The sequence below is a fragment of the Salmo salar genome, chromosome ssa16 (assembly GCF_905237065.1).
Source record: "Salmo salar chromosome ssa16, Ssal_v3.1, whole genome shotgun sequence".
Classification (NCBI taxonomy): Eukaryota; Metazoa; Chordata; class Actinopteri; order Salmoniformes; family Salmonidae; genus Salmo; species Salmo salar.
In genome coordinates this window covers 21915332-21937984 of record NC_059457.1, presented here as the reverse complement: position 1 = coordinate 21937984, position 22653 = coordinate 21915332, and the positions used below count along the sequence as shown (strand labels likewise).

The 22653-nt window shown below is 42.8% G+C and overlaps 1 non-coding gene across 1 annotated transcript; it reads right to left on the bottom strand.

Annotated features, from left to right (window-relative positions):
* Window positions 1-21228: 21228 nt before the first annotated feature.
* On the bottom strand, window positions 21229-21283 carry LOC123727936 (U7 small nuclear RNA). The gene has a single exon (XR_006759898.1). It is a non-coding gene; the product is annotated as a U7 small nuclear RNA (small nuclear RNA).
* Between the last annotated feature and the right edge of the window lie 1370 nt (window positions 21284-22653).

Sequence of the window (22653 nt, the reverse complement as noted above, 5' to 3'; positions counted from 1 at the left end):
GTTTTTTGAATGGATAATACTGCAGTATTTACTGTAGTCTTCTACAGTATACTATACAATTCTATATTAAATACTACAAACGGCCGAGGCTACTACAGTGTGTAGTATAGTATTCTATAGTATACTACATATACTACATATGAAGTATTATAGTATTCTATAGTAAACATAGTATATTTTTGATGTAGAATAAGTGTTCAATTGGGTTTGGAATCTCAACCCAATTGAACACTTATCTCACCTAAAAATATACTACAATGTATACCAGTGACTGAGACAGCGATGGCATATGGTTTTCATGTTCATCAAACCATTCAGTGACCACACATGCCCTTTGGATGGGGGCATTATCATCTTATGCGGGCATAGCCACGGTAGCCAAAATAATGGCCTGCCCAGCATTTAATAATGACCTGCCCACCCTAAGCATGATAGGACGTTAAGTGCATAATTAACTCAGGCACCACACCTGTGTGGAAGCACCTGCTTTCAATATACTTTGTATTTCTCATTTACTTGAGTGTTTCCAGTATTTTGTCAGTTACCTGTATGTGTATTGTGTACATCCATGAGATTATAAATGCCTGCTAAATGACCATACTGCTATAAAATTAACAATATTCATACTGAACAAAAATATAACATGTAAGGTGTTGGTCCCATGTTTCATGAGCTGAAATACAAGATCCCAGAAAAGTTTCATACGCACAGAAAGCTTATTTCTCTCATATTTTGTGCTCAAATGTGTTTACATCCCTGTTAATGAACCTTCTCCTTTGCCAAGTTCATTTGACATGTGTGGAATATCAAGAATCTGAATAAACAGCATTATCATTACACAGGTGCATTTTGTGCTGGGCAAAATAAAAGGCCACTCTAAAATATGCAGTTTTGTCACATAACACAATGCCACAGATGGCTCAAGTTTTGAGGGAGCGTGCAATTGGCATGCTGACTGCCAGAATGTTCACCAGAGCTGTTGCCAGAGAATTGAATGTTCAGTTCTCTACCAATGTCATTTTAGAGAATTTGCCAGTACGTCCAACCGGCCTCACAACTGCAGACCACGTGTAACCATTCCAGGCCAGGACCTCCACATCAAGCTTCTTCACCTGCGGGATCATCTGAGACCAGCCACCCGGACAGCTGATTAAACTGAGGAGTATTTCTGTCTTTAATAAAGTCCTTTTGTGAGGAAAAACTCATTCTGACTGGCTGGACTTGGCTCCCCTCCCAGGCCCACCCATGGCTGCGCCCCTGCCCATTCATGTGAAATCCATGGATTAGGGCGTAATGAATTTATTTCAATTGACTGATTTCCTTATATAAACTGTAACTCAGTAAAATCATTGAAATTGTTGCATGTTGCGTTTCTATTTTTGTTCAGTATATTATAGTCCCACCAAGATCTGTGATGTTTAAGGCCTGGAGTTTCTCCTGCTATCATAAACTCTGGGCTGTAGTTCCAGCCAAAAGCCTCCAGGTGAATGTTTGATGATGCTTACCTAACCCACCACAGTTTGAACGGCCACATGCACAGTGTTAAATTCATGTTAAATGGTTATCTTACTATTCAAATTATTAATTATCTGTGATCGGACATTATTCAAAGCATTATTTAACAGTAGTTTCAGTCTGATATTTCTAGTCCCCTAGATAGGCCATCCTTGTTCCAATCCCCCTCCCATCATGGAGGTCTGTGCTGTGCTGTCTGGCTCTCAACCCTGGGACTGACTGATCGGTCTGATAACGTTAAACCAAATCAGACTTCATCTCTGTGCAAACGATTAGGATCACTATTCAAACATTGACATCAGCTGCAAATATTTTATTCTCTGTTGTATTTATCCAGACAGGGCTTTTTCTAATGCCCACCAACACCAATATTGACTCCTTCCTCTTCCTGTGTCTAATCTCAAAGCGCCTTGGCTCCACTTGAAAACCATCATGTTGACATTATTAACAGCAATTTATCATATTTTCAGAGGCCTCTCTTGTGGTGTGTCCCCTCGATCTTAACACACACACACACACACACACACACACACACACACACACACACACACACACTTATGCAGGCAACACACACACACATTTTGTTTGGCTTGTCTAGAGTTCAACGCTAGTTAGTTCATTTCCAGTTTCGTAACTTAATTTTGTGCCTATCCTTTCTTCTACAAAAAAAGAGTCCCTCCATTCGTGCACCCCCCAGCCCCCTTTAGCCATCAGTGATGTTTGTCTATACCCCCCACTGCCTGCTTTAACCCTAGCCCGCCCAGCAGAAGACACAATGGAGGCCATTCTCCTCACCAGTTGCCCTTCCCTGTGTGTTGTTTGTGTGCCCTCTCTCTCTCTCTCTCTCTCTCTCTCTCTCTCACTCTCTCTTTCTCTTTCCTTTATACTATAAACACACGCTTTGTACATAACTGCCCCCCGCAGTGCTCGCTCACCCCCCCCCCCCCCCCCAACAACCCTGACACCCAGATATATCATGTATGTGTGCTATGAATGGCTATATTGTGTGTATGTGTAACCGATGTGAAATGGCTAGTTAGTTAGCGGTGGTGCGCGCTAATAGCGTTTCAATCGGTGACGTCACCCGCTCTGAGACTTGAAGTAGGGTTGCCCCTTGCGTTGCAAGGGCCGCGGCTTTTGTGGCGCGATGGGTAACGATGCTTCGTGGGGTGTCAGTTGTTGATGTGTGCAAGGGTCCCTGGTTTGAGCCCGGGTTGGGGCGAAGAGAGGGACGGAACCTACACTGTTACATATGTGTGCAATAAGTGTTTGCAATATATCTGTATAAGCGTCGTCCTCTGATGTGCCTGAGTGATTGTGTGTGTGTGTCTGTGTTTGTTTGAATGCGTTGGGTTACTGACTGCATCTGTTTGAATGTGTTCATGTTTTTGTATGATTGCTATGACATTTATGAGTTCATGCGTGAGTAATAGTATTTATGTACGTATGTATGTATGTTTCTGCATTTAAGTGAAGGTGTGTGTGTGTGTGTGTGTGTGTGTGTGTGTGTGTGTGTGTGTGTGTGTGTGTGTGTGTGTGTGTGTGTGTGTGTGTGTGTGTGTGTGTGTGTGTGTGTGTGTGTGTGTGTGTGTGTGTGTGTGTTGGATAGAGGAAGTCCTGTCCTGTCGTCTGGGCTCCTCTTTCTCTCCCAAACTCAGCGTGAAGTGTTGGTTAGCTTGTTCTACACAGGTTACCCCTCCCTTCCATTTGAACCCATTCTCTTCTCTCTTCTGCCATCCCCTTGGAGGGAGTGGGGCAGACCAACAGGGAGAGTTTTCGGGGAGGTTGGGTCCTTCTGTATGCATCTCTTAGTTTCCATGGCAACTTTTAGTTTTTCTTTCCCTTGATTAAAAATGTGATTGTTTGATCAAGTGCACATTCCCCATTTTAGAATGTTTTAACTTTGAATATTTGGATGTGCATCTCAACAACAAGCAACATAATAATGAGTGTGGGATGTAGAGATGGCTATACAACAGATAGTTAAGCACTGAGGTAACTATTTTTTTACATCCCCATTCTAAGTAAGAATAAACCACCTTTCTCACAACTCAGTAAATATATACCTTCATCTCAATAGAAGCTGGTTTGTGATGTGTTCTCGGAGTTGTGTTTCCCTCCCTGCCTCCCTCACTTCCTCGTTTACTGGGATGCTGGCGTGCTTCACGCTCTGTATACAAGCAGTTTCTATTTTCCTGTCGTGGAACTGCAGTCTGAGCTCCACCTCTCAGAGAGTTTGTGTGTGTCTGTTGTATTTCTTTTTTTGTATGCCTGTGTGTGTGTGTGTGTGTGTGTGTGTGTGTGTGTGTGTGTGTGTGTGTGTGTGTGTGTGTGTGTGTGTGTGTGTGTGTGTGTGTGTGTGTGTGTGTGGAGAAGCCCCCTCTCAATGGCCGGGAACGGCGTCCCTTTCCTCCAGCCCAGAGGATAAGTCTACTGTTATGCTAATGTCCATGTCCTGAGACTAATAGGGCCTTTTAAAGTAGAGCATTTTCACTCCCTGCACAGCGTCCCACTAAGGGGCTTAGGGGGAATTCTGACCCAAGTTACGTGTGCATAAATGAAACTTTATTCCCTTTTTATGCACTTTTCTCTCTACGCATATTCTGGCCTTGTACGTAAGTATGAGGAAACACATGTGACAGCTAGCTATTCGTTTGGGTTGGTGTGTCTACAGATAACCGTATTCTTACCTTGACTTAATTCCCTCATAATTACACCACCTTTACTCGTGAGGAAACCATGATAAGATCGAGCAACCTTTCGGTTTCAAGTGGAAAAACATGAACTGGATTTTTTCACAACAGAAATAACCCCAATCTCCATGCACTGCAATTTATACATTGATGAGAGCTATTGATATGACCTAGGTAAATGAGTAATCCGTTTGGATGAGGGGATTCTATATTTTTGACCTGATGATAGCTGGAGACAAATGTGAAACCATTCATATTTCAGCACACTGAAAAGCGTGTCAACATGACAGGTGTTTCAGACTCTTTTCCACAGTGAAGTATAAATATCTGTGTCATTATTGCACATTTTTATTGTAGGCCTATGGCATTATAATTTGCGGGGGTGAAATTGGAGACCCAAGCCGAGACTGTAGCCTATGGAAACCCATGAAAGTAGTGCCGAACCTACCGATTTAATGCGCTCTAGAATGTTTTAATTATATGCCCGGACTTTCCAGTTTTAGCCACCTTCAGTGAAACCCACATACTGTACTTAATAACTGTCACTTTACACGACGACTGGACCGTTGTCATCACAGTTCCGTGATTAGCAAGGATTAGGGTAGATTGAGAGGACTATTGTTCAACCTCTATTGTACACTTTTCTAACCTTCCAATATTTAATGTATTGAAAAATGGAATATGACAACTTTCAGAAGGAATCAAACCACTGTATTTTGTATTCACCAATATACAGTATTTTGTGCGTAAAGACTCTCCAACCCTGTTTATGTATGATTCATAAATACATAAATACTAAATCTGTAATGATCGTCCAAAGGAGTAGACCAAGGTGCAGCGTGGTAAGTGTTCATCTTGAATTAATTTTAAATCAGAACACTTAAACAAAAGAATAAACAATAACAAACGACCGTCACATCTTGCAGGCTATAACGTGCAGTACAAAAATAAGATCCCACAACACAAGGAGGGAAAGGGCTGCCTAAGTATGGTTCCCAATCAGAGACAACGATAGGCAGCTGCTTCTGATTGGAAACCATACCTGGCCAAAACATAGAAATAAAAAACATAGAATGCCCACCCCACACCCTGACCTAACAACATAGAGAAATAAACCGTCTCTCTCAGGTCAGGGCATGACAAAATCTACCAATTGGTGCTGTAAAGTTGACGAATATGCTTGCATTTAGATGATTTTCTTTTATTGATCTCAATTCTGAACCCGTTCTCTCGATATACAGCTAACTGCCAAAATAATGGTAACAATTGAATAAAAGAGGGATACAAAGGATATTGATAGCAGGTGCTTCCACACAGGTGTGGTTTCTGAGTTAATCAAGCAATGAATATCCATCATGCTAGGGTCATGTATGAAAATATTAAATCATTTCTGGATAACAAGTAAGTACCTTACTATGATTGTTTTCAATCAAGCTTTTTAGCAAAGAGCAATAATTTTTCTAGGACTGTCTGGAAGTGGTCTTAGTGGGGAAGGGTAAACTGAAAACGAACTGTAATTGGCAGAGAGGTTTGGAACTCTCTGTCTTATTGGTGTGTTAACTAATTTACTGCCTGGTGATGTCACCAGGCAGACCAAAACTCCATCCCACCAAAACAGGTTGACATGTCAGGCAGTCTTTTCAAACAGCTGTTACACAAAAAGGGCATTATCATAATTTTCCCAATTTCAAGTTTAAAGATTTAATGTAACGTGCACAAGTACAGTGACATGACTTTCTTGCAAGCTCTAAACCCAACAATGCAGTAATCAATATCAATGCAGTACTAAAAATACCAAGGTACTGTAAAGTAAAAACAGTAAATAAAAAGAAATAACAAAAACACAAGAAGTAAGTAAGCTATGTACAGGATCAGTTTCAATAGCATATTTACAATGTGCAGAGATACTGGAGTGATAGAGGTAGATACAGTGTCTTGTACACACAATATCCCATAATGACAAAATGAAAACATGTTTTTAGACATTTTAGCAAATGTATTGAAAATAAAATACAGAAATATCTAATTTACATAAGTATTCACACCCCCGAGTCAATACTTTGTAGAAGCACTTTTGGCAGCGATTACAGCTGTGAGTCTTTCTGGGTAAGAGCTTTCCACACATGGATAGTACAACATTTGCCTATCCTATTATTATTTTCAAAATTCTTCAAGCTCTGTTAAATTGGTTGTTGATCATTGCTAGACAATCATTTCAGGTCTTGCCATAGATTTTCAAGTAGATTTAAGTCAAAACTGTAACTCGGCAAGTCAGGAACATTCACTATCTTCTTGGTAAGCAACTCCAGTGTAGATTTGGCCTTGTGTTTTAGGTTATTGTCCTGCTGAAAGGTGAATTCATCTCCCAGTGGAAAGCAGACAGAACCAGGTTTTTATTTTAGGATTTTGCCTGTGATTAGCTCCATTGCGTTTCTTTTTTATCCTAAAAACTCCCCAGTCTTTAACAATTACAAGCATACCCATAACATGGTGCAGCCACCAATATGCTTAAAAATATGGAGAGTGGTACTCGCTAATGTGTTGTATTGGATTTGCCCCTATAGCACTTTGTATGCAGGACAAAAAGTTAAAATTGCTTTGCCACATTCTGTGCAGTATTATCTTTAGTGCCTTGTTGCAAACAGGATGCAGGCTTTGGAATATTTGTATTCTGTACAGCCTTCCTTCTTTTCACTCTGTCATTTATGTTAGTATTGTGGAGTAACTACAATGTTTTTAATCCATCCTCAGTTGTTTCCTATAACAGCCATTAAAATGTAACTGTCTTAAAGTCACGATTGACCTCATGCAGAAATCCCTGAGCAGTTTCCTTTGTGTCCACCAACTGAGTTAGGAAGGACGCCTGTATCTTTTTAGTGACTAGGTGTATTGATACACCATCCAAAGTGTAATTAAAGACTTCAGCATGCTCAAAGGGGTATTCAATGTCTGCTTTTTAAAATGTTTTACCCGTCACCTAAAGGAGGCCTTCTTCACGATGCATTGGATAACATCCCTGGTCTTTGTGTTTGAATCTGTGTTTGAAATTCACTGCTCGACTGAGGGACCTTACAGATAATTGTATGTGTGGGGTAGAGAGATGAGTCGGTCATAAAAAAATCATGTTAAACACTATTATTGCACATAGAGTGAGCCCATGCAACTTATTATGTGACTTGTTCAGTATGTTTTTACTCCTGACCTTACTTAGGCTTGCAATAACAAAGGTGTTGAATACTTATTGACTCAAGACTCAAACTTTAAATTCTTTCTTAATTTGTAAGAATTTCAAAAAACATAATTCTCCTTTAACATTATGGGGTATTATGTTTAGACCAGTGACAAAAAAAAACAATTTAATCCATTTCAAATTCAGGCTGTAACTGTAACGGGTTGGCAGTCGTGGTGAAGGAATGAGGCACAGGAAGCAGCGAGCACAGGGTAGTGGCGTATTTAATTTACACTCACTCATCAAACAAATACTCCCAAACACAGGGGAGAAAATACACACGGCGTAAAATAGCACCGACACGAACATGAGCCGTCACAATAGAAATAATCCCGCACAACACGGAAGCGGACCAGCTAACATAAATAGCCCCGCTTATTAACCAAACTAACACAGGTGCACAAAACCAAAAAGAAGGGAAAACCAAAAAGGGAATCAGTGGTAGCTAATAGGCCGGTGACGACGACCGCCGAGCGCCACACGAGCAGGAGGGGGCGCCACCGTCGGTGGGAATCGTGACAGTAACACAACAAAATGTGGAAAAAGTCAAGGTGTGTGAATACTTTCTGAAGGCACTGTATGTATAGGAGAATAGATGTTGAATTGATGTCTGTGCCCAGTGGGAACTTTGTGCGCTTGATCAGGAGTTGTTTGTTTTATGTCAGTATTCTGGCATTTACCATTGAAAGTGATTGAACATTCACTAAGATAGTGAATGTATTTAGCACTTCAGTTAGTGCTAAATACGGCTGCCAGAATCCTGACTAGAACCAAAAAATTTGATCATATTACTCCAGTGCTAGCCTCCCTACACTGGCTTCCTGTTAAGGCAAGGGCTGATTTCAAGGTTTTACTGCTAACCTACAAAGCATTACATGGGCTTGCTCCTACCTATCTTTCCGATTTGGTCCTGCCGTACATACCTACACGTACGCTACGGTCACAAGACGCGGGCCTCCTAATTGTTCCTAGAATTTCTAAGCAAACAGCTGGAGGCAGGGCTTTCTCCTATAGAGCTCCATTTTTATGAAATACCCATGTGAGAGACGCAGACTCAGTCTCAACCTTTAAGTCTTTACTGAAGACACATCTCTTCAGTAGGTCCTATGATTAAGTGTAGTCTGGCCCAGGGGTGTGAAGGTGAACGGAAAGGCTGGAGCAACGAACCGCCCTTGCTGTCTCTGCCTGGCCGGTTTCCCCTCTTTCCACTGGGATTCTCTGCCTCTACCCCTATTACGGGGGCTGAGTCACTGGCTTACTGGTGTTCTTCCATGCCGTCCCTGGGATGGGTGCGTCACTTGAGTGGGTTGAGTCACTGACGTGGTCTTCCTGTCTGGGTTGGCGCCCCCCCTTGGGCTGTGCCGTGGCGGAGATCTTTGTGGGCTATACTCGGCCTTGTCCTGGGATGGTATGTTGGTGGTTGGAGATATCCCTCCAGTGGTGTGGAGGCTGTGCTTTGGCAAAATGGGTGGGGTTATATCCTACCTGTTTGGCCCTGTCCGGGGGTTTCATCGGATGGGGCCACAGTGTCTCCTGACCCCTCCTGTCTCAGCCTCCAGTATTTATGCTGCAGTAGTTTATGTGTCGGGGGGCTAGGGTCAGTCTGTCACATCTGGAGTATTTCTCTTGTCTTTTCCGGTGTCCTGTGTGAATTTAAATATGCTCTCTCTAATTCTCTCTTTCTCTTTCTTTCTTTCTCTCTCTCGGAGGACCTGAGCCCTAGGACCATGCCTCAGGACTACCTGGCTTGATGACTCCTTGCTGTCCCCAGTACACCTGGCTGTGCTGCTGCTCCAATTCCAACTGTTCTGCCTGCAGCTATGGAACCCTGACCTGTTCACCGGACGTGCTACCTGTCCCAGACCTGCTGGAACCCTGACCTATTCACCGGACGTGCTACCTGTCCCAGACCTGCTGTTTTCAACTCTCTAGAGACAGCAGGAGCGGTAGAGATACTCTCAAAGATCGGCTATGAAAAAGCCAACTGACACTTACTCTTGTGTTACTGACTTGTTGCACCCTCGACAATTACTATGATTATTATTATTTGACAATGCTGGTCATTTATGAACATTTGAACATCTAGGCCATGTGCTGTTATAATCTCCACCCGGCACAGCCAGAAGAGGACTGGCCACCCCTCATAGCCTGGTTCCTCTCTAGGTTTCTTCCTAGGTTTTGGCCTTTCTAGGGAGTTTTTCCTAGCCACCGTGCTTCTACACCTGCATTGCTTGCTGTTTGGGGTTTTAGGCTGGGTTTCTGTACAGCACTTTGAGATATCAGCTGATGTAAGAAGGGCTATATAAATACATTTGATTTGATTTGATTTGATTGATTCTTTGTCTTTCTCTGTACGGCATACCATAAGAGTGCGTTTTGTGAACGTGTACAATATTTTGGTTTTATCTTTTTTACATTGTACAGTAAACAAGGAGACAAGACGTTGCTCCAAGCTTTTTGGCAGGAGACAGGGTAACGTAGACCAACTGCTCTCTCTGACACACACACACACACACACACACACACACACACACACACACACACACACACACACACACACACACACACACACACACACACACACACACATACACACACACACCCTGAAGCCGTAAAAGGCAGTGCCAATGTTTTTATTTACATCAAGCGTAGAGGAGTAGCCAGATAGCTTCATGTTGGGCAACCTGTTAACTGCATATTTGATTCCAGGGAAACAAGCAAACAAGCTCTCTGTAACAACTGCTACAGAGAGCACTCTTATTCCATAACTCACGTTGGTTGTGCTGCCTTGACCTGTCATGACTAGATATTGTCCCAGCAAACATCCTGAACACCTCATGGTAATGCAGTGATGTTTCAACACACAATCACCTGTATTCTATATTTACTGCCAACCTGATCCCCAATCAATTGTAATCAGAGTACTCTATAGGATATAAAGATTACAACATTTATTTGACATATGTAAACTGTACCAATACTGAATACATTTTTATTTTACATTAAGGAATGTATTCAGAAACCTGTAGGGTGTGGTTTATAATGAAGCCCCTTTGGCAATAGATGATGCAGTTAAATTATAAATGACTTAGATTGATTGAAACCCTAAAATTATATTTACTAAAGGACAGGTCATCAGGTGAACTTTACCTCACCTACACACCTACTCATGAAAATATTCAGACATGCTTACACACATATGCTCCAACTTGCACACACACACACCACACACACACACACACACACACACACACACACACACACACACACACACACACACACACACACACACACACACACACACACACACACACACACACACACACACACACACACACCTGAATCAGTTGGCAGTTAATGGCTTTTTCCCACAGGAGGTTGGAGTGGGATGTGGCAAGCGGGTCTGCTCATGTCTCTGTATGTGGCCAGGTTAGGGTGGCTTGGATATGGGTGGGGTGAGAGAACAAGTGTACATGTATGAGTGTATATAACTTAGGGGAATAATTATCTTGGGGTTGGCATTAGTTGTACTGATGGTGCGTGTGTGTCTGTGTAGTGCTGTGACTTGGCCCAGGGCAGTGGTGGATGAGTATACATCCCTAATCTGGCACGGTGCTGCACATGATATCTCGTAGCCTCAGGACAGACTCCACAACACATCACAGACAGGATTATCTTTAGAAAGTCCTGGTAAAGACATGGACATGTTCTCATAGGGAAGTCATCGTCATCTTTTTGTGTGCTAAATACTGTACATTTGCAGCTATGTAGTAATGTACAGTGCCTTCAGAAAGTATTCACACCCCATGATTTATTCCACATTTTGATGTGTTACAGCCTGAATTTCAAATGGATTAAATTGAGATTTTTTTGGTCACTTGCCTACACACAATACCCCATAATGTCAAAGTAGAGTTATGTTTTTCACCTATTCGTAGATGGGTATAAAATAAAAAAAGCAGACATTGAATATCCCTTTTAGCATGGTGAAATTATTCATTACACTTTGGGTAGTGTTTTAATACAGCCAGTCAATGCGAAGATATAGGTGTCCTTCCTAACTCAGTTGCCGGAGAAGAAGGAAACCACTCAGGGATTTCACCATGAGGCCAATGGCGACTTTAACAGAGTTAAATGGCTGTGATAGAAGCAAACTGAGTAGTTACTCCACAATACTAACCTTATTGACAGAGTGAAAAGAAGGAAGCTTGTACAGAATAAAAATATACCAAAACATGCATCCTGTTTGCAACAAGGCACTAAAGTAATACTACAAAAAATGTGGCAATGAACTTTTTGTCCAGAATTCAAAGTGTAATGATCACCTAGCTCTCAAAGTCTCACTTCGGAATTAGACATTCATCTATGTTTCTCAAACGTCAAATTTTGAAGTTGTTGCGAATGTCAAATTTCAAAGTGTTTAAGGTTACGTTTAGGCATTAACACCGAAATCTTAAGGTTAGGCATTAACTCCGAATGGTTAAGGTAAGGGTTAAGGTTTACGATAGGCTTAAAACAAAAATCTCAAAAATAACTTTCTATTGCTGGATTCAAACTAACACACTTTGGAATCAGAGGCAGATGCTACTTGAAGGTAACAGCCCCTAGTGGACGGTTTCCACGTCATCTCCCGATGTCCTCAGACATGGATGGACGTTGAATACTGACTTGTATCAGGGGTGACCTGGCTGCTAACGATAGATACAGGCGGTCCGTCCATCCGTCCGACCGTCCATCCTTTTGTCTATCCATCCGTCTATCTAGATTTTCTATCAGTCCATCTGTGGAAGACACCTCCAAGGTCTCTCCCTTCCATTCTCTGGCCGAGGAATGCATGCCCTCCATTCCTAAAACAGAAGGGAGCAGGGTGATGCATTCTGACAACTCTGTCAAGCACAAAAGAGACCTGCTGGCTATCCCGACTACTTTTGGGTACACGCACATACACACAGTCTACTAAAACTCTTTAGTGTCTTTCTGTCTCCATTTTTCTCCAAAACCCACCTCTCACCAACTCTCATTCTTTTACTTTCCATTTCCTTAATATCTCCTTTCTCTGCCTCCCTCTCTCTCCCTTCCTCCCCATCTTTTGCCCCTTCTCTCTCACACGTTCTCCGATCTCTCTCTCTCCCCACCCGTACCAATCAGGCCATGGTAGTTTGGTAACAATATGAGTTCCTGGAGGCTGTAACTTTCTTAATGTGAGGTGTGTGTGAGCTCCTCTTTTCCTTATGTGACTGCTCATTGCTGCATGAACTCTGCCAGAGAGGAATCCCAGAGAAGTGCACACACGCATACACATACACATATACAAACACAAACACACGCGCACGCAACAATGCAACACACACACACACACACACACACACACACACACACACACACGCACACACGCACAAAACACGCGCACAAATGCACGCACAAATGCACGCACGCACCCACCCACCCACACACATAAACACACACACACACACACACACACACACACACACACACACACACACACACACACACACACACACACACACACACACACACACACACACACACACACACACACACACACACACACACACACACACACACCAATGTATGCATGCTCCCACACAGACACATACAGACCCACACACCCATGCATGTACAAAAAAACACAGTCATGCACACACATGCACATTCATAGCTACCAGCAGGTATTAATAATACATACTCTTATGGAAATCACTTATGATTTACAGTTTTTCATCACTTTGGCACTATTTGGTGTGGTGAATTTTCAAAACTCTTTCTACAAACTCCCAACTGGTAACACTTGTAATGCAGCCAGTCTTACATTCAAAACCTTTCATTGGGCATTGACTTTATTTGGAGACATCTTTCAACACACAACCATTGATCCTAAATATAAGTTTACTGTGAAATATAATGAGTACATTGGTTTAATAATTAAAACACAACATAATGATATCTATTCAATGTAGTTATTTTAACAACCAGTTAATCCAATAGCAAACAATGCAATGTTTCAAAATTGTTCTTTGATTGTGAAATGCTGCAGTATTGTAAATTACAGTACATTACACTCTTTTGACATTAGGCATTACATTTGCACCACCCATTAAAATTGACTGAACATCAAGTTTACATCATTTCTAGCCCATGTGTGATCAAAGGTGTGATCATTAAAGACATCTTTCACAAGCATTGATGCAAAAAAAGACATTTTTTTTGTTATCGCTTTGGAACTATTTTTCGAAGTATGTAGTAAAATGTCACAATTCTTAGTACAAAACTCAAAACAGATCATCAAAAAGGTATTTTTTTTCTAAACTTTAAGCAAATTTTCAATTGACTAAGTACAACACACAAAATCACACAGTAACTTTTTCACCAAATCTAATGAGTATAATCTAGAAATACATTTCAAATAAAGTAATTGCCTTTCACAATGCAATGTTCACAATACTTTTCATATGATTCTCTTCTCATTTGTTTAAATACATTTGACCATCACTTACAGTAATCCAACTGCGCTTAATGGTTAATTACTTAACCCTTTGGTAAACCTATAGATTGTAAACTGGTTTGTCTACTATATATGGATTTTGAGAACTATAGTAATAAAATGTGTGTTTGTAAAGTATAAACATCTAAATTACATGTATGATACATGATAACCATTCATAATGACTGCTTGTTATTTCTAATTGATTTCACATAGTGGTAACCACAATTGGTCACCATATAAAAAGGGGGTGTGTGAGATGCTTGCAATTTTTTTCAACATGGAGCAGGATAGATAGCAAGAGAGAGGAAGAAATCAAAGAGCTCAAGAACAAAGGGCCCATCAGAGAGGTCAAAGAGGTGGGCATGGGCCCCATCAAAAAGGTCAAAGAGGTGGGCATGGGCCTCCGAAAAGAAGAAAGAGGTGGGTATGGGCCCCATCAAAGAGGTGGACATCAGAGAGATGGAGGCTGACAGCAGGGAACTGTTGTGTCTAATGAATAATGCGCCATCGTCGCTGACCATGTGGTAAACAGACGCCTTACAATGGCAGAAACTGCCAGATTAGTTCAACCTAATCTGAAAAGATCAACTGTCAGTTCGATCATGAGAACATTTCGGCAAGAAAACTGGTAAGTCTGCAGGATATGCACTATGCTTTACCATTAAATTTACAGAAAATGACATATTGCAATGCATGCATATTTACAAAACATGTTACAGTATACATATTGACAGTATACTCTATTCTACCCTCAGAATGAACAGGAGAACACATGGTGGTGGCTGTGTGCTGACCGACCAGCAGGAGTGGGCAGTGGTGGAAATGGTGAGGGCCAGGAATGACATACGGCTGTCCGAAATAAAGCAGGCCATTGAGAAGAACGATGTCACCTTTGCCAATGTGGCATCCATCAGCCTACCAACAATCGCCCGCCTTTTGAAGAGGCTCCAGGTATCTATGAAACACATTTACCTGGTGCCTTTTGAGAGAAACAACGACCGGGTGAAACAACTGCGGGCCGAGTATCTTCAGATACAGCACTACATAATGTATTACTGTTACTACTTGATGAACATGCTACTTCACAGTATGATATTGGATCAACACCGTAAAAAGAATAAACCAAAATATATATATCTAGAGGGTGAAGGTGCTTGATGCTGCTGTGAACCTTCACAAAAATATCTTTGTTAATTCAACCTGCCCAAAACCCGGTGCCGTGGGCTGAACATCATCGGCCAATGGGTGACTGTTCAAGTGCCTGAACAGCTATCTCTGAAGATGGTATGGTAGGACGTAGACCATTACTTGGATCCTACAATGCTGCATACCTCATTGTGTTTCTCAATGAAATTGAGCAGGCTTGTCAAGGTGAAGAGGTCACTTACAGCGCATTCAGAAAGTATTCAGACCCCTTCACTTTTTCCACATTTTGTTACGTTACGGCCTAATACTAAAATTGATTAAATAAATCAAAATCCTCATCAATCTACACACAATACCCCATAATGAAGAAGTGAAAACAGTTTTTTTTGTCATTTTGCAAATCTATAAAAAAATTGAAAACAAACATACCTAGCCTAGTGGTTAGAGTGTTGGACTAGTAATCGAAAGGTTGTAAGATCAAATCGCTGAGCTGACAAGGTAAAAATCTGTCGTTCTGCCCCTGAACAATGCAGTTAACCCACTGTTCCTAGGCCGTCATTGAAAATAAGAATTTGTTCCTAATTGACTTGCCAAGTTAAATAAAGGTAAAATAAAGATCTTACATAAGCATTCAGACCCTTTGCTATGAGACTCGAAATTGAGCTCAAGTGCATCCTGTTTCCGTTGATCATCCTTGAGATGTTTCTACAACTTGAGTGATAAATGAAATTGATTGGACATGATTTGGAAAGGCACACACCTGTCTATATAAGCTTCCACAGTCGAGTGCATGTCAGAGCCCAGCCAAACTAAGCAATCGGGGGAGAAGGTCCTTGGTCAGGGAGGTGACCAAGAACCCGATGGTCACTCTGACAGAGCTCCAGAGTTCCTCTGTGAAGATGGGAGAACCTTCCAGAAGGACAAACATCTCTGCAGCACTCCACCAATCAGGCCTTTACGGTAGAGCGGTCAGACAGAAGCCACTCCTCTTGCAAAGGCAAATGACAGTCCGCTTGGAGTTTGCCAAAAGGCATGTAAAGGACCATAAGACAATGAGAAACAATATTCTATGGTCTGATGAAATCAAGATTGAACTCTTTGGCCTGAATGCCAAGAAACATGTTTGGAGGAAACCTGGCACCATCCCTACTGTGAAGCATGGTGGTGGCAGCATTATGCTGTGGGGATGTTTTTCTGTGGCAGGGACTAGGAGACTAGTCAGGATCGAGGGAAAGATGAACGGAGAAAAGTACAGAGAGATCCTTGATGAAAACCTGCTCCATAGCGCTCAGGACCTCAGACTGGGGTGAAGGTTCACCTTCCAACAGGACAACGATCCTAAGCACACAGCCAAGACAATGCAGGAGTGGCTTCGGGACAAGTCTCTGAATATCCTTGAGTAGCCCAGCCAGAGCCCAGACTTGAACACAATCAAACATTTCTGGAGAGACCTGAAAATAGCTGTGAGGCGACAATCCCCATCGAACCTGACTGAGCTTGAGAGGATCTGCAGAGAATAATGGGAGAAACTCCCCAAATACACGTGTTACCAAGCTTGTAGCGTCATACCCAAGAAGGCTCAAGGCTGTAATCGCTGCCAAATGTGCTTCAACAAAGTACGGATTAAAGGGTCTGAATACTTAAATGTAAATGTGATATTTCAGTTTTTTTATTTTATAAATGTGCAAAAAATTCTAAACCTGTTTTTGATTTGTCATTATGGGGTACAGTGTGTACATTGATATGGGTAACAATGCAAAATGTGAAAAAAAAGTCAATTCTCTCCAAATGCATGTGTCAATGTGTCATTGTGTGGGACAATGTCAGGTTTCCTCAACCCTATTGAGGAGTTCTTTTCAGCACGGAGGTGGAAGGTGTATGATCCCCATGAGTGTGCCACCCTCCTTTTGGCCATGGATGAGGCATGCGACGACATCAATGCACAACAACGTCAAGCTTGGACTCGCCATGCCAAAAGGTTTTTCCCGCTGTGCATGAACAATGAGGACATTCACTGTGATGTGGCTGAGAATTTATGGCCTAATGCTCAAGGCAGGCTTGATGCAAATGAATGAGTGCTAAACATTATGTTTTATTTTCATTCATTTAATTTGTTTCATTTAATTTCTTACGTTTGATTACAGACAATACACTCTTGCAATTATATCTGAAAAGTATACATATATATTTTTATTAATTAATGATTGTAGAGGATGTCTTCATTGATCACATTGGATATTATTGAAATTCTAGATTTTTGGTAAATTTTGTTGGGTAATGTAAGTGTATTGCCTAATGTGAAAACTGTGTAATTTACAGTACTGTAGCATGTTACTTTCAGCACTTCCAAGGGCGATTTGAAACACATAGCTTGCATTGTTTGCTATTGGATTAACTGGTAGTTAAAATGACTACATTGAAAATATATTATGTTGTGTTTTGGTGATTAAACCAATGTTCCCATTATATTTCACAGTAAACTTATATTTGGTTGGTTGTGGTTGTGTGGTGAGAGATGTTTACATTCCAAATGAATGCACAATGACAGGTTTTGAATGAAAGACTGGCTGTGTTACAAGTGTGACCAGTTTGGAGTTTTGTACTAAGATTTGTGAAAATGTTCCACATACTTCATTTAATTACAGGTGTACTGTAATTAAATGAAACAAATTAAATTAACGAAAGAAACAATTTTTAGCTTGCACTAGTTTGCATCAAGCCTGTTTTGAACATTTGACTATAGGTTCTCATAGACATCGCAGTAAATGTCCTCATTGTTCATGCAACTGGGGAAAAACCTGTTGTCTGCTACGTAAATGGCATATATTACGGTACTACAGTACTGTAATGGCCAATGCAGTTTTAGTAAAGCAGTGTGAACCCCAACCCAGAAATTTCATTTTGGGTACATGTTTACTGTATTTGCATTTGTTACATACAGATGTTTTAAAACTTACTGTGAAGTAAAGTCATAATAGTTATAATCAAAATAGTACATTTAAGCAATAAGGCCAGGGGGGTGTAGAATATGGCCAATATACCACGGCTAAGGGCTGTTCCTCTGCATGATTGTAACGGCTGTCTGTGGAAGTAGACCAAGGTGCAGTGGAGTTAGTGTTCATCTTTGAATTTTAATAAACGTAAGAACACTATACACACAAAACAAGAAATCCGACAGCCAAACAGTCCTGTCAGGTGCAAAACACTAAACAGAAACAATCCCCCACAAAACCCAAAGGAAAAACAGGCTCCTTATGTGTGACTCCCAATCAGCAACAACGAACTATAGCTGTGCCTGATTGGGAGCCACACACGGCCCAAAACAAAGAAATACAAAAACATAGAAAAATGAACATAGAACGCCCACCCAATGTAACACCCTGGCCTAACCAAAATAAAGAACAAAAACCACTCTCTATGACCAGGGCGTTACAGTACCCCCCCCCCAAAGGTGCGGACTCCGGCCGCAAAACCTGACACTAAAGGGGAGGGTCCGGGTGGGCCTTCTTACGGCGGCGGTTCAGGTGCGGGACGTGGCCTCCGCTCTACCCTCGGCGTCGCCCACTTAGGTGGCACCCCTGGCCGCGCCGGAGGACTGGTGGGCGACCCTGACTGCGCCCGGCTGGCGGGCGACCCTGACTGCGCCCGGCTGGCGGGCAACCCTGGCTGCGCCCGGCTGGCGGGCGTCCCTGGCTGCACCCGGCTGGCGGGCGACCCTGGCGGCTCCGGGCTGGCGGGCGGCTCCGGCGGCTTCGGGCTGGTGGGCGGCCCTGGCGGCTCCGGGCTGGCGGGCGGTTCTGGCGGCGCTCTGGCGGCTCTGGCCCAGGATTCACCAGGCTGGGGAGACATGAAGGAGGCCTGGTCCTGGGCACAGGCACAGGACTCACCAGGCTGGGGAGACATGAAGGAGGCCTGGCCCTGGGCGCAGGCACAGGACTCACCAGGCTGGCGGGCGGCTCTGGCTGCTCCGGACAGGCGGGCGGCTCCGGCGGCTCTGGGCGTAGGCACAGGACTCACCAGGCTGGGGAGACTTGCAGGAGACCTGGCTCTAGGAGCAGGCACAGGACTCACCCGGCTGGAGAGACATGCAGGAGGCCTGGCTCTGTGAGCAGGCATAGGACTCACCCGGTTGGGGAGACTTGCAGGAGGCCTGGCTCTGGGAGCAGGCACCGGATACACTGGGCCGTGGAGGTGCACTGGCGGTCTCGAGCGCAGGACTGGCACCACCCGTACTGGCTGGGTGCCCGCTTCCCCCCGGCAAATGCAGGACGCTGGCACCGAGCACACCGGCCTGTGGATGCTCGGCCTCGACACTGTGCGCATCACCCCATAGCACGGGGCCTGACCAGTGAAATGCTCGCCACGGTAAGCACGGGGAGTTGGCTCAGGTCTAACGCCTGACTCCGCCAATCTCCCCGTGTGCCCCCCCAAAAACTATTTTTGGGGCTGCCTCTCAGCCTCCACTTGCCGTGCCAGCCGATCCTCCCAGAAACGCCGTTCTGCCTTCGCTGCCTCAATCTCCTCCGGCAGGCGACGATATTCTCCCGCTTGTCTCCAGGGTCCCTGTCCGTCCAGAATCTCTTCCCAAGTCCATGACTCCAGATAGCTCCTCTCCAGCTCCTTACCCCGCTGCTTGGTCTTCTTGTGGTGGGAAGTTCTGTAACGTCCGTCGTTAGAAGAAGGGGACCAAATCACAGCGTGTGTTGGGCTCATCATATTTTAATAAACGTGAACCAGCAAAACAATAAACAATGAACGAACAGTATTGCAGGCTACTCACAACTATGCAAAATCAACTTCCCACAAAAGACAGGTGGAAAAAGGGCTACCTAAGTATGGCTCCCAATCAGCGACAACAAAGTACAGCTGTCCCTGATTGAGAGCCATACCAGGCCAAAACACAGAAATACAAAACAAGGATAGGGAACATAGAATGAACATCGAAATATAAAATATAGAACATACATCAAAACCCCAAAACACACAAAACAAACACCCCCTGCCCCGCCCTGACCAAACTACTATAACAAATAACCCTTTTTACTGGTCAGGACGTGACAACCTGTCTACTTGGGATTGACAGCCCATCGTATTATCGGACAAACAAGGGCTGCTTTTAGTTTGCTGTCAGTATTTGGAGAGGAACACTATGAAAAACTAAAACTAACACTCTGAAGAACTAAAACTAACTAGCACTATGAAGTTGGAAACAGGGATGCCAGAAATACAAACACAAAGCAAGAGTGAACTCTTCCAACTTTGTATTGTGTTCTATACACAGTGCTGAGTGCTCTACACTCTAAAGTATGGGTAGTCGTGAGGCGATGCTAGTGTAAACTTAATACAGTATGGGAGAAAGGAACATCCTCCAGCCTGCTCTTCTCTCCTCTGTGCCCAATAAAACACAACCAGGCGTCAGTGATTTACAGATCCGTTCTAGCGGCCTGTGTCATCGCCTGTCTCATCAGCAGCATGACACTGGAGAAATACTAAATATCAAACTCTATATCACTGCTCCTTTCCTGTGTTTGATGATTGCATGATGAAAGATCATTACTCTGAAGACATTATGACTTAATTCCTCTCACTGTAAGGCAGAAGCCTGGTCACTGATCTGTATGTGTTTTATCCAACTGAGTATTATTGTCTCTCTCTTCTCCCTCCTCCCTCCTCTTCTCTCAGGATTAGTGCTGTCAGGAGAAGCTTCTGCCCTGTATTTATTACCCCGCCTGTGGGTAGGAGGAGGGAAGGAGGGGAGCGTCTGTGACCCCCAGCCAGGCCCTGGTCCTGTTTGTCTTCGCTACATTCCTCCTGCTGCAGCGAGATGGTACTAACTCACTGCCTATTTTCCCAGAGACAGACTATCTCACATAGAAAAAATACGATAGTATGTTATGGTATAAATACTTTACTTTACTGTAGTATTCTTTACTGCAGTATTTACTATATTATTTACTGTAGTATACTGCAGTATTTACAGTTGTTAACTATGTATAAATGCTGTAGTAAAATAACTTTAGTATATACAATAGTATTTACTGTAGTGTTTTTGCAGACTGTGTGGGCCATTATGTAGTATTTACCCTAGTTTTACTGACATTACTGTAGTATATTTGTTTTATTATCTTTGACATAGAAGGGGAGGCTTTCTCCTTCAGGAAACCTACTGGAGAAATACTAAAAGAGCAAATGCTTGCTAGCCTAACTTCCTCGCATGAACCAGCTAAGTTAGATAACTAGTTAAAGTGAGCGTACTAGGCTGCATCTAGGCTACATATTGAACTTCAATCATCTCAGGCCAGTGGCACAATATATGAATTCATGGTTCGATCAGAATCTCTGTCATAATAATTGGCCTGTACAGAGAATTAAGTCAAAACCACAAGTCCAAATCCACATCTCCATCCATGGCTTAGGAAAGGGCTGATTTAGCAAGCTAGCTTGCTACTGCAGGACATCAACACAAGTAGACCAGAAACAAACATGTTTGTCTGACAATGATGAGGTTTTGCTTAGGATGTGATTTCATTGGAATGAAGCCATATCCAAACTGGCCTCCCGTTGAGGGCGTTTTTCTGCGCCAGGACAAAGCATAGTTGAGCTCAGCTCAACGCTAATTGGCTAATTCCTTTATAATTGTTTTATCAAGGGAGGCGAAATGCTTGCTGGCATCAATCAATCAAATGCTACAGCAGAAACATGTCACACTCTTTTGTTCCAGATAGAATCAGATACATGGACTATACATACTGAGACAGAGGGGTGCTGTTTCCCCTCGCTCAGATGATTTCACCGGTGAGATTCAGCCACTTGCAAATTCATAGAAAATTATTAAAACAGAGAGACGAAAGATACATTATTTATATTTTTTTATTGGTCGTATATATGGGGAAGCCTGGCTTTCCTTGGGATCCATGAATACATGCCACTGATCAAAATAAAGGTATCTTTCTACTCTTTCTTGTGATGTAGTTCTAGGTGTTGAGATGATGCGTTAAATGCCTGATGGAGTTTTAGTGTTCTTATAGATGAAATGGAAAGACAATGTATTCCACTAGGCCATTTCTTCCATTACCAGGGTGTGTTTGACAGGTAATCATTACAAACATTTCTGCGATCGAAACGTTAACGGGGAAAAGCGACAGGCAAGAGTACAGTATGAAGAAGTCACAGGAGTAAAATTGAAGCAATCAATCCAGCCAGATTTAAGAGACAAGTGGATTTTGTAACCCTCAAACACAGGAAATAGATGGCTGAAAGAGAGATCCTCAGGTGGGCGGGGCACGCGTGTGTTTATGACTAATAGGGCTTATTGCAATGAAGCACATGAACATGGTTAATCTGGGGTGGAGGTTGCTGTTTCTCTGTGAAGTCTCAGGACTGTAATATGCTGTGATTGACAGCTCACCTGAGGGCTAGAGGACCAGGTATGCACCCCTCGCTCCCTCCCTCTCCGTCTCTCTCTCTCTCTCCACTTGCCCTTACGAAAAAAACACACAAAAACAGTGCATTTGGAAAGTATTCAGACACCTTGACTTTTTCCACATTTTGTAACGTTACAGCCT